Source organism: Symphalangus syndactylus, chromosome 23, assembly GCF_028878055.3.
Source record: "Symphalangus syndactylus isolate Jambi chromosome 23, NHGRI_mSymSyn1-v2.1_pri, whole genome shotgun sequence".
NCBI classification, from domain to species: domain Eukaryota; kingdom Metazoa; phylum Chordata; class Mammalia; order Primates; family Hylobatidae; genus Symphalangus; species Symphalangus syndactylus.
In genome coordinates this window covers 4,592,968-4,610,681 of record NC_072445.2, presented here as the reverse complement: position 1 = coordinate 4,610,681, position 17,714 = coordinate 4,592,968, and positions in this window count along the sequence as shown.

Below are 17,714 nucleotides of genomic sequence, written 5' to 3'. Positions count from 1 at the left end.
TTGAACCTTACTTTTGATTGAGCCGTTCTGAAACACTCTTTCTGTAGAAACTGCAATTGGACATGCTAAGCACTAAGAGGCCTACATTGGGAAAAAGAATATCTTCAATTAAAAACTACACAGATGCATTCTGTGAAACTTATTTCTGATCTGTAAATTCAGTTAACAGAGATAAAACATATTTTTGATTGACCAGTTATGAAACACTCTTTTTGTAGAAAATGCAAGTGGAGATTCGGAGCGCTAAGAGGGTAATAGTGGAAAAAGGAATGTCTTCAAATATAAACTACACAGAATCATTCGGTGAAACTTCTTTCTGATCTGTGCATTCAGCTAACAGAGTTAAACCATACTTTTGATTGAGCAGTTTTGAAACACTCTGTCTGTAGAAAATGCAACTGGACATTCGTAGCGCTAAGTGGGTAATAGTGGAAAAGAGAATATGTTCAAATATAAACTACACAGAAGCATTGTATGAAACTACTTTCTGTTCTGTGCATTCAACTAACAGAGTTGAACCTTACTTTTGATTGAGCCGTTCTGAAACACTCTTTCTGTAGAAACTGCAATTGGACATTCTGAGCGCTAAGAGGCCTATATTGGGAAAAAGAATGTCTACAAATAAAAACTACACAGAAGAATTGTGTGAAACTTCTTTCTGTTCTGTTTGTTCAACTAAAAGAGTTGAACCTTAGTTTTGATTGAGCCGTTCTGAAACACTCTTTCTGTAGAAAATGCAAGTGGAGATTCGGAGCGCTAAGAGGGTAATAGTGGAAAAAGGAATGTCTCCAAATATAAACTACACAGAATCATTCTGTGAAACTTCTTTCTGATCTGTGCATTCAGCTAACAGAGTTAAACCATACTTTTGATTGAGCAGATCTGAACACTCTTTCTGTAGAAAATGCAACTGGACATTTGGAGCGCTAAGAGAGTAGTAGTGGAAAAAGGAATATATTCAAATATAAACTACACAGAAGCATTCTGTGAAACTTCTTTCTGATCTGAGCATTCAGCTAACAGAGTTAAACCATACTTTTGATTGAGCAGTTTTGAAACACTCTGTCTGTAGAAAATGCAACTGGACATTCGTAGCGCTAAGTGGGTAATAGTGGAAAAAAGAATATGTTCAAATATAAACTACACAGAAGCATTGTATGAAACTTCTTTCTGTTCTGTGCATTCAACTAACAGAGTTGAACCTTACTTTTGATTGAGCCTTTCTGAAACACTCTTTCTGTAGAAACTGCAATTGGACATTCTGAGCGCTAAGAGGCCTCTATTGGGAAAAATAATATCTTCAAATAAAAACTACACAGAAGCATTGTGTGAAACTTATTTCTGATATGTTCATTAAGCTAACAGAGTTAAACCATACTTTTGATTGCGCAGTTCTGAACACTCTTTCTGTAGAAAATGCAAGTGGACATTCGGAGCGCTAAGAGGGTAATAGTGGAAAAAGGAATATATTCAAATATAAACTACACAGTAGCATTCTGTGAAAATTCTTTCTGTTCTGTGCATTCAACTAACAGAGTTGAACCTTACTTTTGATTGAGCCGTTCTGAAACACTCTTTCTGTAGAAACTGCAATTGGACATGCTAAGCACTAAGAGGCCTACATTGGGAAAAAGAATATCTTCAATTAAAAACTACACAGATGCATTCTGTGAAACTTATTTCTGATCTGTTAATTCAGTTAACAGAGATAAAACATATTTTTGATTGAGCAGTTATGAAACACTCTTTTTGTAGAAAATGCAAGTGGAGATTCGGAGCGCTAAGAGGGTAATAGTGGAAAAAGGAATGTCTTCAAATATAAACTACACAGAATCATTCGGTGAAACTTCTTTCTGATCTGTGCATTCAGCTAACAGAGTTAAACCATACTTTTGATTGAGCAGATCTGAACACTCTTTCTGTTGAAAATGCAACTGGACATTTGGAGCGCTAAGAGCGTATTAGTGGAAAAAGTAATATATTCAAATATAAACTACACAGAAGCATTCTGTGAAACTTCTTTCTGATCTGAGCATTCAGCTAACAGAGTTAAACCATACTTTTGATTGAGCAGTTTTGAAACACTCTGTCTGTAGAAAATGCAACTGGACATTCGTAGCGCTAAGTGGGTAATAGTGGGAAAGAGAATATGTTCAAATATAAACTACACAGAAGCATTGTATGAAACTACTTTCTGTTCTGTGCATTCAACTAACAGAGTTGAACCTTACTTTTGATTGAGCCGTTCTGAAACACTCTTTCTGTAGAAACTGCAATTGGACATTCTGAGCGCTAAGAGGCCTATATTGGGAAAAAGAATGTCTACAAATAAAAACTACACAGAAGAATTGTGTGAAACTTCTTTCTGTTCTGTTTGTTCAACTAAAAGAGTTGAACCTTAGTTTTGATTGAGCCGTTCTGAAACACTCTTTCTGTAGAAAATGCAAGTGTAGATTCGGAGCGCTAAGAGGGTAATAGTGGAAAAAGGAATGTCTCCAAATATAAACTACACAGAATCATTCTGTGAAACTTCTTTCTGATCTGTGCATTCAGCTAACAGAGTTAAACCATACTTTTGATTGAGCAGATCTGAACACTCTTTCTGTAGAAAATGCAACAGGACATTTGGAGCGCTAAGAGAGTAGTAGTGGAAAAAGGAATATATTCAAATATAAACTACACAGAAGCATTCTGTGAAACTTCTTTCTGATCTGAGCATTCATCTAACAGAGTTAAACCATACTTTTGATTGAGCAGTTTTGAAACACTCTGTCTGTAGAAAATGCAACTGGACATTCGTAGCGCTAAGTGGGTAATAGTGGAAAAAAGAATATGTTCAAATATAAACTACACAGAAGCATTGTATGAAACTTCTTTCTGTTCTGTGCATTCAACTAACAGAGTTGAACCTTACTTTTGATTGAGCCTTTCTGAAACACTCTTTCTGTAGAAACTGCAATTGGACATTCTGAGCGCTAAGAGGCCTCTATTGGGAAAAATAATATCTTCAAATAAAAACTACACAGAAGCATTGTGTGAAACTTATTTCTGATATGTTCATTAAGCTAACAGAGTTAAACCATACTTTTGATTGCGCAGTTCTGAACACTCTTTCTGTAGAAAATGCAAGTGGACATTCGGAGCGCTAAGAGGGTAATAGTGGAAAAAGGAATATATTCAAATATAAACTACACAGTAGCATTCTGTGAAAATTCTTTCTGTTCTGTGCATTCAACTAACAGAGTTGAACCTTAGTTTTGATTGAGCCGTTCTGAAACACTCTTTCTGTAGAAACTGCAATTGGACATGCTAAGCACTAAGAGGCCTACATTGGGAAAAAGATTATCTTCAATTAAAAACTACACAGATGCATTCTGTGAAACTTATTTCTGATCTGTAAATTCAGTTAACAGAGATAAAACATATTTTTGATTGAGCAGTTATGAAACACTCTTTTTGTAGAAAATGCAAGTGGAGATTCGGAGCGCTAAGAGGGTAATAGTGGAAAAAGGAATGTCTTCAAATATAAACTACACAGAATCATTCGGTGAAACTTCTTTCTGATCTGTGCATTCAGCTAACAGAGTTAAACCATACTTTTGATTGAGCAGATCTGAACACTCTTTCTGTTGAAAATGCAACTGGACATTTGGAGCGCTAAGAGCGTATTAGTGGAAAAAGGAATATATTCAAATATAAACTACACAGAAGCATTCTGTGAAACTTCTTTCTGATCTGAGCATTCAGCTAACAGAGTTAAACCATACTTTTGATTGAGCAGTTTTGAAACACTCTGTCTGTAGAAAATGCAACTGGACATTCGTAGCGCTAAGTGGGTAATAGTGGAAAAGAGAATATGTTCAAATATAAACTACACAGAAGCATTGTATGAAACTACTTTCTGTTCTGTGCATTCAACTAACAGAGTTGAACCTTACTTTTGATTGAGCCGTTCTGAAACACTCTTTCTGTAGAAACTGCAATTGGACATTCTGAGCGCTAAGAGGCCTATATTGGGAAAAAGAATGTCTACAAATAAAAACTACACAGAAGAATTGTGTGAAACTTCTTTCTGTTCTGTTTGTTCAACTAAAAGAGTTGAACCTTAGTTTTGATTGAGCCGTTCTGAAACACTCTTTCTGTAGAAAATGCAAGTGGAGATTCGGAGCGCTAAGAGGGTAATAGTGGAAAAAGGAATGTCTCCAAATATAAACTACACAGAATCATTCTGTGAAACTTCTTTCTGATCTGTGCATTCAGCTAACAGGGTTAAACCATACTTTTGATTGAGCAGATCTGAACACTCTTTCTGTAGAAAATGCAACTGGACATTTGGAGCGCTAAGAGAGTAGTAGTGGAAAAAGTAATATATTCAAATATAAACTACACAGAAGCATTCTGTGAAACTTCTTTCTGATCTGAGCATTCATCTAACAGAGTTAAACCATACTTTTGATTGAGCAGTTTTGAAACACTCTGTCTGTAGAAAATGCAACTGGACATTCGTAGCGCTAAGTGGGTAATAGTGGAAAAAAGAATATGTTCAAATATAAACTACACAGAAGCATTGTATGAAACTTCTTTCTGTTCTGTGCATTCAACTAACAGAGTTGAACCTTACTTTTGATTGAGCCTTTCTGAAACACTCTTTCTGTAGAAACTGCAATTGGACATTCTGAGCGCTAAGAGGCCTCTATTGGGAAAAATAATATCTTCAAATAAAAACTACACAGAAGCATTGTGTGAAACTTATTTCTGATATGTTCATTAAGCTAACAGAGTTAAACCATACTTTTGATTGCGCAGTTCTGAACACTCTTTCTGTAGAAAATGCAAGTGGACATTCGGAGCGCTAAGAGGGTAATAGTGGAAAAAGGAATATATTCAAATATAAACTACACAGTAGCATTCTGTGAAAATTCTTTCTGTTCTGTGCATTCAACTAACAGAGTTTAACCTTACTTTTGATTGAGCCGTTCTGAAACACTCTTTCTGTAGAAACTGCAATTGGACATGCTAAGCACTAAGAGGCCTACATTGGGAAAAAGATTATCTTCAATTAAAAACTACACAGATGCATTCTGTGAAACTTATTTCTGATCTGTAAATTCAGTTAACAGAGATAAAACATATTTTTGATTGACCAGTTATGAAACACTCTTTTTGTAGAAAATGCAAGTGGAGATTCGGAGCGCTAAGAGGGTAATAGTGGAAAAAGGAATGTCTTCAAATATAAACTACACAGAATCATTCGGTGAAACTTCTTTCTGATCTGTGCATTCAGCTAACAGAGTTAAACCATACTTTTGATTGAGCAGATCTGAACACTCTTTCTGTTGAAAATGCAACTGGACATTTGGAGCGCTAAGAGCGTATTAGTGGAAAAAGGAATATATTCAAATATAAACTACACAGAAGCATTCTGTGAAACTTCTTTCTGATCTGAGCATTCAGCTAACAGAGTTAAACCATACTTTTGATTGAGCAGTTTTGAAACACTCTGTCTGTAGAAAATGCAACTGGACATTCGTAGCGCTAAGTGGGTAATAGTGGAAAAGAGAATATGTTCAAATATAAACTACACAGAAGCATTGTATGAAACTACTTTATGTTCTGTGCATTCAACTAACAGAGTTGAACCTTACTTTTGATTGAGCCGTTCTGAAACACTCTTTCTGTAGAAACTGCAATTGGACATTCTGAGCGATAAGAGGCCTATATTGGGAAAAAGAATGTCTACAAATAAAAACTACACAGAAGAATTGTGTGAAACTTCTTTCTGTTCTGTTTGTTCAACTAAAAGAGTTGAACCTTAGTTTTGATTGAGCCGTTCTGAAACACTCTTTCTGTAGAAAATGCAAGTGTAGATTCGGAGCGCTAAGAGGGTAATAGTGGAAAAAGGAATGTCTCCAAATATAAACTACACAGAATCATTCTGTGAAACTTCTTTCTGATCTGTGCATTCAGCTAACAGAGTTAAACCATACTTTTGATTGAGGAGATCTGAACACTCTTTCTGTAGAAAATGCAACTGGACATTTGGAGCGCTAAGAGAGTAGTAGTGGAAAAAGGAATATATTCAAATATAAACTACACAGAAGCATTCTGTGAAACTTCTTTCTGATCTGAGCATTCATCTAACAGAGTTAAACCATAATTTTGATTGAGCAGTTTTGAAACACTCTGTCTGTAGAAAATGCAACTGGACATTCGTAGCGCTAAGTGGGTAATAGTGGAAAAAAGAATATGTTCAAATATAAACTACACAGAAGCATTGTATGAAACTTCTTTCTGTTCTGTGCATTCAACTAACAGAGTTGAACCTTACTTTTGATTGAGCCTTTCTGAAACACTCTTTCTGTAGAAACTGCAATTGGACATTCTGAGCGCTAAGAGGCCTCTATTGGGAAAAATAATATCTTCAAATAAAAACTACACAGAAGCATTGTGTGAAACTTATTTCTGATATGTTCATTAAGCTAACAGAGTTAAACCATACTTTTGATTGCGCAGTTCTGAACACTCTTTCTGTAGAAAATGCAAGTGGACATTCGGAGCGCTAAGAGGGTAATAGTGGAAAAAGGAATATATTCAAATATAAACTACACAGTAGCATTCTGTGAAAATTCTTTCTGTTCTGTGCATTCAACTAACAGAGTTGAACCTTACTTTTGATTGAGCCGTTCTGAAACACTCTTTCTGTAGAAACTGCAATTGGACATGCTAAGCACTAAGAGGCCTACATTGGGAAAAAGAATATCTTCAATTAAAAACTACACAGATGCATTCTGTGAAACTTATTTCTGATCTGTAAATTCAGTTAACAGAGATAAAACATATTTTTGATTGAGCAGTTATGAAACACTCTTTTTGTAGAAAATGCAAGTGGAGATTCGGAGCGCTAAGAGGGTAATAGTGGAAAAAGGAATGTCTTCAAATATAAACTACACAGAATCATTCGGTGAAACTTCTTTCTGATCTGTGCATTCAGCTAACAGAGTTAAACCATAATTTTGATTGAGCAGATCTGAACACTCTTTCTGTTGAAAATGCAACTGGACATTTGGAGCGCTAAGAGCGTATTAGTGGAAAAAGAAATATATTCAAATATAAACTACACAGAAGCATTCTGTGAAACTTCTTTCTGATCTGAGCATTCAGCTAACAGAGTTAAACCATACTTTTGATTGAGCAGTTTTGAAACACTCTGTCTGTAGAAAATGCAACTGGACATTCGTAGCGCTAAGTGGGTAATAGTGGAAAAGAGAATATGTTCAAATATAAACTACACAGAAGCATTGTATGAAACTACTTTCTGTTCTGTGCATTCAACTAACAGAGTTGAACCTTACTTTTGATTGAGCCGTTCTGAAACACTCTTTCTGTAGAAACTGCAATTGGACATTCTGAGCGCTAAGAGGCCTATATTGGGAAAAAGAATGTCTACAAATAAAAACTACACAGAAGAATTGTGTGAAACTTCTTTCTGTTCTGTTTGTTCAACTAAAAGAGTTGAACCTTAGTTTTGATTGAGCCGTTCTGAAACACTCTTTCTGTAGAAAATGCAAGTGGAGATTCGGAGCGCTAAGAGGGTAATAGTGGAAAAAGGAATGTCTCCAAATATAAACTACACAGAATCATTCTGTGAAACTTCTTTCTGATCTGTGCATTCAGCTAACAGAGTTAAACCATACTTTTGATTGAGCAGATCTGAACACTCTTTCTGTAGAAAATGCAACTGGACATTTGGAGCGCTAAGAGAGTAGTAGTGGAAAAAGGAATATATTCAAATATAAACTACACAGAAGCATTCTGTGAAACTTCTTTCTGATCTGAGCATTCATCTAACAGAGTTAAACCATACTTTTGATTGAGCAGTTTTGAAACACTCTGTCTGTAGAAAATGCAACTGGACATTCGTAGCGCTAAGTGGGTAATAGTGGAAAAAAGAATATGTTCAAATATAAACTACACAGAAGCATTGTATGAAACTTCTTTCTGTTCTGTGCATTCAACTAACAGAGTTGAACCTTACTTTTGATTGAGCCTTTCTGAAACACTCTTTCTGTAGAAACTGCAATTGGACATTCTGAGCGCTAAGAGGCCTCTATTGGGAAAAATAATATCTTCAAATAAAAACTACACAGAAGCATTGTGTGAAACTTATTTCTGATATGTTCATTAAGCTAACAGAGTTAAACCATACTTTTGATTGCGCAGTTCTGAACACTCTTTCTGTAGAAAATGCAAGTGGACATTCGGAGCGCTAAGAGGGTAATAGTGGAAAAAGGAATATATTCAAATATAAACTACACAGTAGCATTCTGTGAAAATTCTTTCTGTTCTGTGCATTCAACTAACAGAGTTGAACCTTACTTTTGATTGAGCCGTTCTGAAACACTCTTTCTGTAGAAACTGCAATTGGACATGCTAAGCACTAAGAGGCCTACATTGGGAAAAAGATTATCTTCAATTAAAAACTACACAGATGCATTCTGTGAAACTTATTTCTGATCTGTAAATTCAGTTAACAGAGATAAAACATATTTTTGATTGACCAGTTATGAAACACTCTTTTTGTAGAAAATGCAAGTGGAGATTCGGAGCGCTAAGAGGGTAATAGTGGAAAAAGGAATGTCTTCAAATATAAACTACACAGAATCATTCGGTGAAACTTCTTTCTGATCTGTGCATTCAGCTAACAGAGTTAAACCATACTTTTGATTGAGCAGATCTGAACACTCTTTCTGTTGAAAATGCAACTGGACATTTGGAGCGCTAAGAGCGTATTAGTGGAAAAAGGAATATATTCAAATATAAACTACACAGAAGCATTCTGTGAAACTTCTTTCTGATCTGAGCATTCAGCTAACAGAGTTAAACCATACTTTTGATTGAGCAGTTTTGAAACACTCTGTCTGTAGAAAATGCAACTGGACATTCGTAGCGCTAAGTGGGTAATAGTGGAAAAAAGAATATGTTCAAATATAAACTACACAGAAGCATTGTATGAAACTTCTTTCTGTTCTGTGCATTCAACTAACAGAGTTGAACCTTACTTTTGATTGAGCCTTTCTGAAACACTCTTTCTGTAGAAACTGCAATTGGACATTCTGAGCGCTAAGAGGCCTCTATTGGGAAAAATAATATCTTCAAATAAAAACTACACAGAAGCATTGTGTGAAACTTATTTCTGATATGTTCATTAAGCTAACAGAGTTAAACCATACTTTTGATTGCGCAGTTCTGAACACTCTTTCTGTAGAAAATGCAAGTGGACATTCGGAGCGCTAAGAGGGTAATAGTGGAAAAAGGAATATATTCAAATATAAACTACACAGTAGCATTCTGTGAAAATTCTTTCTGTTCTGTGCATTCAACTAACAGAGTTGAACCTTACTTTTGATTGAGCCGTTCTGAAACACTCTTTCTGTAGAAACTGCAATTGGACATGCTAAGCACTAAGAGGCCTACATTGGGAAAAAGAATATCTTCAATTAAAAACTACACAGATGCATTCTGTGAAACTTATTTCTGATCTGTAAATTCAGTTAACAGAGATAAAACATATTTTTGATTGAGCAGTTATGAAACACTCTTTTTGTAGAAAATGCAAGTGGAGATTCGGAGCGCTAAGAGGGTAATAGTGGAAAAAGGAATGTCTTCAAATATAAACTACACAGAATCATTCGGTGAAACTTCTTTCTGATCTGTGCATTCAGCTAACAGAGTTAAACCATACTTTTGATTGAGCAGATCTGAACACTCTTTCTGTTGAAAATGCAACTGGACATTTGGAGCGCTAAGAGCGTATTAGTGGAAAAAGGAATATATTCAAATATAAACTACACAGAAGCATTCTGTGAAACTTCTTTCTGATCTGAGCATTCAGCTAACAGAGTTAAACCATACTTTTGATTGAGCAGTTTTGAAACACTCTGTCTGTAGAAAATGCAACTGGACATTCGTAGCGCTAAGTGGGTAATAGTGGAAAAGAGAATATGTTCAAATATAAACTACACAGAAGCATTGTATGAAACTACTTTCTGTTCTGTGCATTCAACTAACAGAGTTGAACCTTACTTTTGATTGAGCCGTTCTGAAACACTCTTTCTGTAGAAACTGCAATTGGACATTCTGAGCTCTAAGAGGCCTATATTGGGAAAAAGAATGTCTACAAATAAAAACTACACAGAAGAATTGTGTGAAACTTCTTTCTGTTCTGTTTGTTCAACTAAAAGAGTTGAACCTTAGTTTTGATTGAGCCGTTCTGAAACACTCTTTCTGTAGAAAATGCAAGTGGAGATTCGGAGCGCTAAGAGGGTAATAGTGGAAAAAGGAATGTCTCCAAATATAAACTACACAGAATCATTCTGTGAAACTTCTTTCTGATCTGTGCATTCAGCTAACAGAGTTAAACCATACTTTTGATTGAGCAGATCTGAACAATCTTTCTGTAGAAAATGCAACTGGACATTTGGAGCGCTAAGAGAGTAGTAGTGGAAAAAGGAATATATTCAAATATAAACTACACAGAAGCATTCTGTGAAACTTCTTTCTGATCTGAGCATTCAGCTAACAGAGTTAAACCATACTTTTGATTGTGCAGTTTTGAAACACTCTGTCTGTAGAAAATGCAACTGGACATTCGTAGCGCTAAGTGGGTAATAGTGGAAAAAAGAATATGTTCAAATATAAGCTACACAGAAGCATTGTATGAAACTTCTTTCTGTTCTGTGCATTCAACTAACAGAGTTGAACCTTACTTTTGATTGAGCCTTTCTGAAACACTCTTTCTGTAGAAACTGCAATTGGACATTCTGAGCGCTAAGAGGCCTATATTGGGAAAAATAATATCTTCAAATAAAAACTACACAGAAGCATTGTGTGAAACTTATTTCTGATATGTTCATTAAGCTAACAGAGTTAAACCATACTTTTGATTGCGCAGTTCTGAACACTCTTTCTGTAGAAAATGCAAGTGGACATTCGGAGCGCTAAGAGGGTAATAGTGGAAAAAGGAATATATTCAAATATAAACTACACAGTAGCATTCTGTGAAAATTCTTTCTGTTCTGTGCATTCAACTAACAGAGTTGAACCCTACTTTTGATTGAGCCGTTCTGAAACACTCTTTCTGTAGAAACTGCAATTGGACATGCTAAGCGCTAAGAGGCCTACATTGGGAAAAAGAATATCTTCAAATAAAAACTACACAGATGCATTCTGTGAAACTTATTTCTGATCTGTAAATTCAGTTAACAGAGATAAAACATATTTTTGATTGAGCAGTTATGAAACACTCTTTTTGTAGAAAATGCAAGTGGAGATTCGGAGCGCTAAGAGGGTAATAGTGGAAAAAGGAATATCTTCAAATATAAACTACAGAGAATCATTCGGTGAAACTTCTTTCTGATCTGTGCATTCAGTTAACAGAGTTAAACCATACTTTTGATTGAGCAGATCTGAACACTCTTTCTGTAGAAAATGCAACTGGACATTTGGAGCGCTAAGAGCGTAGTAGTGGATAAAGGAATATATTCAAATATAAACTACACAGAAGCATTCTGTGAAACTTCTTTCTGATCTGAGCATTCAGCTAACAGAGTTAAACCATACTTTTGATTGAGCAGTTTTGAAACACTCTGTCTGTAGAAAATGCAACTGGACATTCGTAGCGCTAAGTGGGTAATAGTGGAAAAAAGAATATGTTCAAATATAAACTACACAGAAGCATTGTATGAAACTTCTTTCTGTTCTGTGCATTCAACTAACAGAGTTGAACCTTACTTTTGATTGAGCCGTTCTGAAACACTCTTTCTGTAGAAACTGCAATTGGACATTCTGAGCGCTAAGAGGCCTATATTGGGAAAAAGAATGTCTACAAATAAAAACTACACAGAAGAATTGTGTGAAACTTCTTTCTGTTCTGTTTGTTCAACTAAAAGAGTTGAACCTTAGTTTTGATTGAGCCGTTCTGAAACACTCTTTCTGTAGAAAATGCAAGTGGAGATTCGGAGCGCTAAGAGGGTAATAGTGTATAAAGGAATGTCTCCAAATATAAACTACACAGAATCATTCTGTGAAACTTCTTTCTGATCTGTGCATTCAGCTAACATAGTTAAACCATACTTTTGATTGAGCAGATCTGAACACTCTTTCTGTAGAAAATGCAACTGGACATTTGGAGCGCTAAGAGAGTAGTAGTGGAAAAAGGAATATATTCAAATATAAACTACACAGAAGCATTCTGTGAAACTTCTTTCTGATCTGAGCATTCAGCTAACAGAGTTAAACCATACTTTTGATTGAGCAGTTTTGAAACACTCTGTCTGTAGAAAATGCAACTGGACATTCGTAGCGCTAAGTGGGTAATAGTGGAAAAAAGAATATGTTCAAATATAAGCTACACAGAAGCATTGTATGAAACTTCTTTCTGTTCTGTGCATTCAACTAACAGAGTTGAACCTTACTTTTGATTGAGCCTTTCTGAAACACTCTTTCTGTAGAAACTGCAATTGGACATTCTGAGCGCTAAGAGGCCTATATTGGGAAAAATAATATCTTCAAATAAAAACTACACAGAAGCATTGTGTGAAACTTATTTCTGATATGTTCATTAAGCTAACAGAGTTAAACCATACTTTTGATTGCGCAGTTCTGAACACTCTTTCTGTAGAAAATGCAAGTGGACATTCGGAGCGCTAAGAGGGTAATAGTGGAAAAAGGAATATATTCAAATATAAACTACACAGTAGCATTCTGTGAAAATTCTTTCTGTTCTGTGCATTCAACTAACAGAGTTGAACCCTACTTTTGATTGAGCCGTTCTGAAACACTCTTTCTGTAGAAACTGCAATTGGACATGCTAAGCGCTAAGAGGCCTACATTGGGAAAAAGAATATCTTCAAATAAAAACTACACAGATGCATTCTGTGAAACTTATTTCTGATCTGTAAATTCAGTTAACAGAGATAAAACATATTTTTGATTGAGCAGTTATGAAACACTCTTTTTGTAGAAAATGCAAGTGGAGATTCGGAGCGCTAAGAGGGTAATAGTGGAAAAAGGAATATCTTCAAATATAAACTACAGAGAATCATTCGGTGAAACTTCTTTCTGATCTGTGCATTCAGCTAACAGAGTTAAACCATACTTTTGATTGAGCAGATCTGAACACTCTTTCTGTAGAAAATGCAACTGGACATTTGGAGCGCTAAGAGCGTAGTAGTGGATAAAGGAATATATTCAAATATAAACTACACAGAAGCATTCTGTGAAACTTCTTTCTGATCTGAGCATTCAGCTAACAGAGTTAAACCATACTTTTGATTGAGCAGTTTTGAAACACTCTGTCTGTAGAAAATGCAACTGGACATTCGTAGCGCTAAGTGGGTAATAGTGGAAAAAAGAATATGTTCAAATATAAACTACACAGAAGCATTGTATGAAACTTCTTTCTGTTCTGTGCATTCAACTAACAGAGTTGAACCTTACTTTTGATTGAGCCGTTCTGAAACACTCTTTCTGTAGAAACTGCAATTGGACATTCTGAGCGCTAAGAGGCCTATATTGGGAAAAAGAATGTCTACAAATAAAAACTACACAGAAGAATTGTGTGAAACTTCTTTCTGTTCTGTTTGTTCAACTAAAAGAGTTGAACCTTAGTTTTGATTGAGCCGTTCTGAAACACTCTTTCTGTAGAAAATGCAAGTGGAGATTCGGAGCGCTAAGAGGGTAATAGTGGAAAAAGGAATGTCTCCAAATATAAACTACACAGAATCATTCTGTGAAACTTCTTTCTGATCTGTGCATTCAGCTAACAGAGTTAAACCATACTTTTGATTGAGCAGATCTGAACACTCTTTCTGTAGAAAATGCAACTGGACATTTGGAGCGCTAAGAGAGTAGTAGTGGAAAAAGGAATATATTCAAATATAAACTACACAGAAGCATTCTGTGAAACTTCTTTCTGATCTGAGCATTCAGCTAACAGAGTTAAACCATACTTTTGATTGAGCAGTTTTGAAACACTCTGTCTGTAGAAAATGCAACTGGACATTCGTAGCGCTAAGTGGGTAATAGTGGAAAAAAGAATATGTTCAAATATAAGCTACACAGAAGCATTGTATGAAACTTCTTTCTGTTCTGTGCATTCAACTAACAGAGTTGAACCTTACTTTTGATTGAGCCTTTCTGAAACACTCTTTCTGTAGAAACTGCAATTGGACATTCTGAGCGCTAAGAGGCCTCTATTGGGAAAAATAATATCTTCAAATAAAAACTACACAGAAGCATTGTGTGAAACTTATTTCTGATATGTTCATTAAGCTAACAGAGTTAAACCATACTTTTGATTGCGCAGTTCTGAACACTCTTTCTGTAGAAAATGCAAGTGGACATTCGGAGCGCTAAGAGGGTAATAGTGGAAAAAGGAATATATTCAAATATAAACTACACAGTAGCATTCTGTGAAAATTCTTTCTGTTCTGTGCATTCAACTAACAGAGTTGAACCCTACTTTTGATTGAGCCGTTCTGAAACTCTCTTTCTGTAGAAACTGCAATTGGACATGCTAAGCGCTAAGAGGCCTACATTGGGAAAAAGAATATCTTCAAATAAAAACTACACAGATGCATTCTGTGAAACTTATTTCTGATCTGTAAATTCAGTTAACAGAGATAAAACATATTTTTGATTGAGCAGTTATGAAACACTCTTTTTGTAGAAAATGCAAGTGGAGATTCGGAGCGCTAAGAGGGTAATAGTGGAAAAAGGAATATCTTCAAATATAAACTACAGAGAATCATTCGGTGAAACTTCTTTCTGATCTGTGCATTCAGCTAACAGAGTTAAACCATACTTTTGATTGAGCAGATCTGAACACTCTTTCTGTAGAAAATGCAACTGGACATTTGGAGCGCTAAGAGCGTAGTAGTGGATAAAGGAATATATTCAAATATAAACTACACAGAAGCATTCTGTGAAACTTCTTTCTGATCTGAGCATTCAGCTAACAGAGTTAAACCATACTTTTGATTGAGCAGTTTTGAAACACTCTGTCTGTAGAAAATGCAACTGGACATTCGTAGCGCTAAGTGGGTAATAGTGGAAAAAAGAATATGTTCAAATATAAACTACACAGAAGCATTGTATGAAACTTCTTTCTGTTCTGTGCATTCAACTAACAGAGTTGAACCTTACTTTTGATTGAGCCGTTCTGAAACACTCTTTCTGTAGAAACTGCAATTGGACATTCTGAGCGCTAAGAGGCCTATATTGGGAAAAAGAATGTCTACAAATAAAAACTACACAGAAGAATTGTGTGAAACTTCTTTCTGTTCTGTTTGTTCAACTAAAAGAGTTGAACCTTAGTTTTGATTGAGCCGTTCTGAAACACTCTTTCTGTAGAAAATGCAAGTGGAGATTCGGAGCGCTAAGAGGGTAATAGTGGAAAAAGGAATGTCTCCAAATATAAACTACACAGAATCATTCTGTGAAACTTCTTTCTGATCTGTGCATTCAGCTAACAGAGTTAAACCATACTTTTGATTGAGCAGATCTGAACACTCTTTCTGTAGAAAATGCAACTGGACATTTGGAGCGCTAAGAGAGTAGTAGTGGAAAAAGGAATATATTCAAATATAAACTACACAGAAGCATTCTGTGAAACTTCTTTCTGATCTGAGCATTCAGCTAACAGAGTTAAACCATACTTTTGATTGAGCAGTTTTGAAACACTCTGTCTGTAGAAAATGCAACTGGACATTCGTAGCGCTAAGTGGGTAATAGTGGAAAAAAGAATATGTTCAAATATAAGCTACACAGAAGCATTGTATGAAACTTCTTTCTGTTCTGTGCATTCAACTAACAGAGTTGAACCTTACTTTTGATTGAGCCTTTCTGAAACACTCTTTCTGTAGAAACTGCAATTGGACATTCTGAGCGCTAAGAGGCCTCTATTGGGAAAAATAATATCTTCAAATAAAAACTACACAGAAGCATTGTGTGAAACTTATTTCTGATATGTTCATTAAGCTAACAGAGTTAAACCATACTTTTGATTGCGCAGTTCTGAACACTCTTTCTGTAGAAAATGCAAGTGGACATTCGGAGCGCTAAGAGGGTAATAGTGGAAAAAGGAATATATTCAAATATAAACTACACAGTAGCATTCTGTGAAAATTCTTTCTGTTCTGTGCATTCAACTAACAGAGTTGAACCCTACTTTTGATTGAGCCGTTCTGAAACTCTCTTTCTGTAGAAACTGCAATTGGACATGCTAAGCGCTAAGAGGCCTACATTGGGAAAAAGAATATCTTCAAATAAAAACTACACAGATGCATTCTGTGAAACTTATTTCTGATCTGTAAATTCAGTTAACAGAGATAAAACATATTTTTGATTGAGCAGTTATGAAACACTCTTTTTGTAGAAAATGCAAGTGGAGATTCGGAGCGCTAAGAGGGTAATAGTGGAAAAAGAAATGTCTTCAAATATAAATTACACAGAATCATTCGGTGAAACTTCTTTCTGATCTGTGCATTCAGCTAACAGAGTTAAACCATACTTTTGATTGAGCAGATCTGAACACTCTTTCTGTAGAAAATGCAACTGGACATTTGGAGCGCTAAGAGAGTAGTAGTGGAAAAAGGAATATATTCAAATATAAACGACACAGAAGCATTCTGTGAAACTTCTTTCTGATCTGAGCATTCAGCTAACAGAGTTAAACCATACTTTTGATTGAGCAGTTTTGAAACACTCTGTCTGTAGAAAATGCAACTGGACATTCGTAGCGCTAAGTGGGTAATAGTGGAAAAAAGTATATGTTCAAATATAAACTACACAGAAGCATTGTATGAAACTTCTTTCTGTTCTGTGCATTCAACTAACAGAGTTGAACCTTACTTTTGATTGAGCCGTTCTGAAACACTCTTTCTGTAGAAACTGCAATTGGACATTCTGAGCGCTAAGAGACCTATATTGGGAAAAAGAATGTCTACAAATAAAAACTACACAGAAAAATTGTGTGAAACTTCTTTCTGTTCTGTTTGTTCAACTAAAAGAGTTGAACCTTAGTTTTGATTGAGCCATTCTGAAACACCTTTTCTGTAGAAAATGCAAGTGGAGATTCGGAGCGCTAAGAGGGTAATAGTGGAAAAAGGAATGTCTCCAAATATAAACTACACAGAATCATTCTGTGAAACTTCTTTCTGATCTGTGCATTCAGCTAACAGAGTTAAACCATACTTTTGATTGAGCAGATCTGAACACTCTTTCTGTAGAAAATGCAACTGGACATTTGGAGCGCTAAGAGAGTAGTAGTGGAAAAAGTAATATATTCAAATATAAACTACACAGAAGCATTCTGTGAAACTTCTTTCTGATCTGAGCATTCAGCTAACAGAGTTAAACCATACTTTTGATTGAGCAGTTTTGAAACACTCTGTCTGTAGAAAATGCAACTGGACATTCGTAGCGCTAAGTGGGTAATAGTGGAAAAAAGAATATATTCAAATATAAGCTACACAGAAGCATTGTATGAAACTTCTTTCTGTTCTGTGCATTCAACTAACAGAGTTGAAACTTACTTTTGATTGAGCCTTTCTGAAACACTCTTTCTGTAGAAACTGCAATTGGACATTCTGAGCGCTAAGAGGAATCTATTGGGGAAAATAATATCTTCAAATAAAAACTACACAGAAGCATTG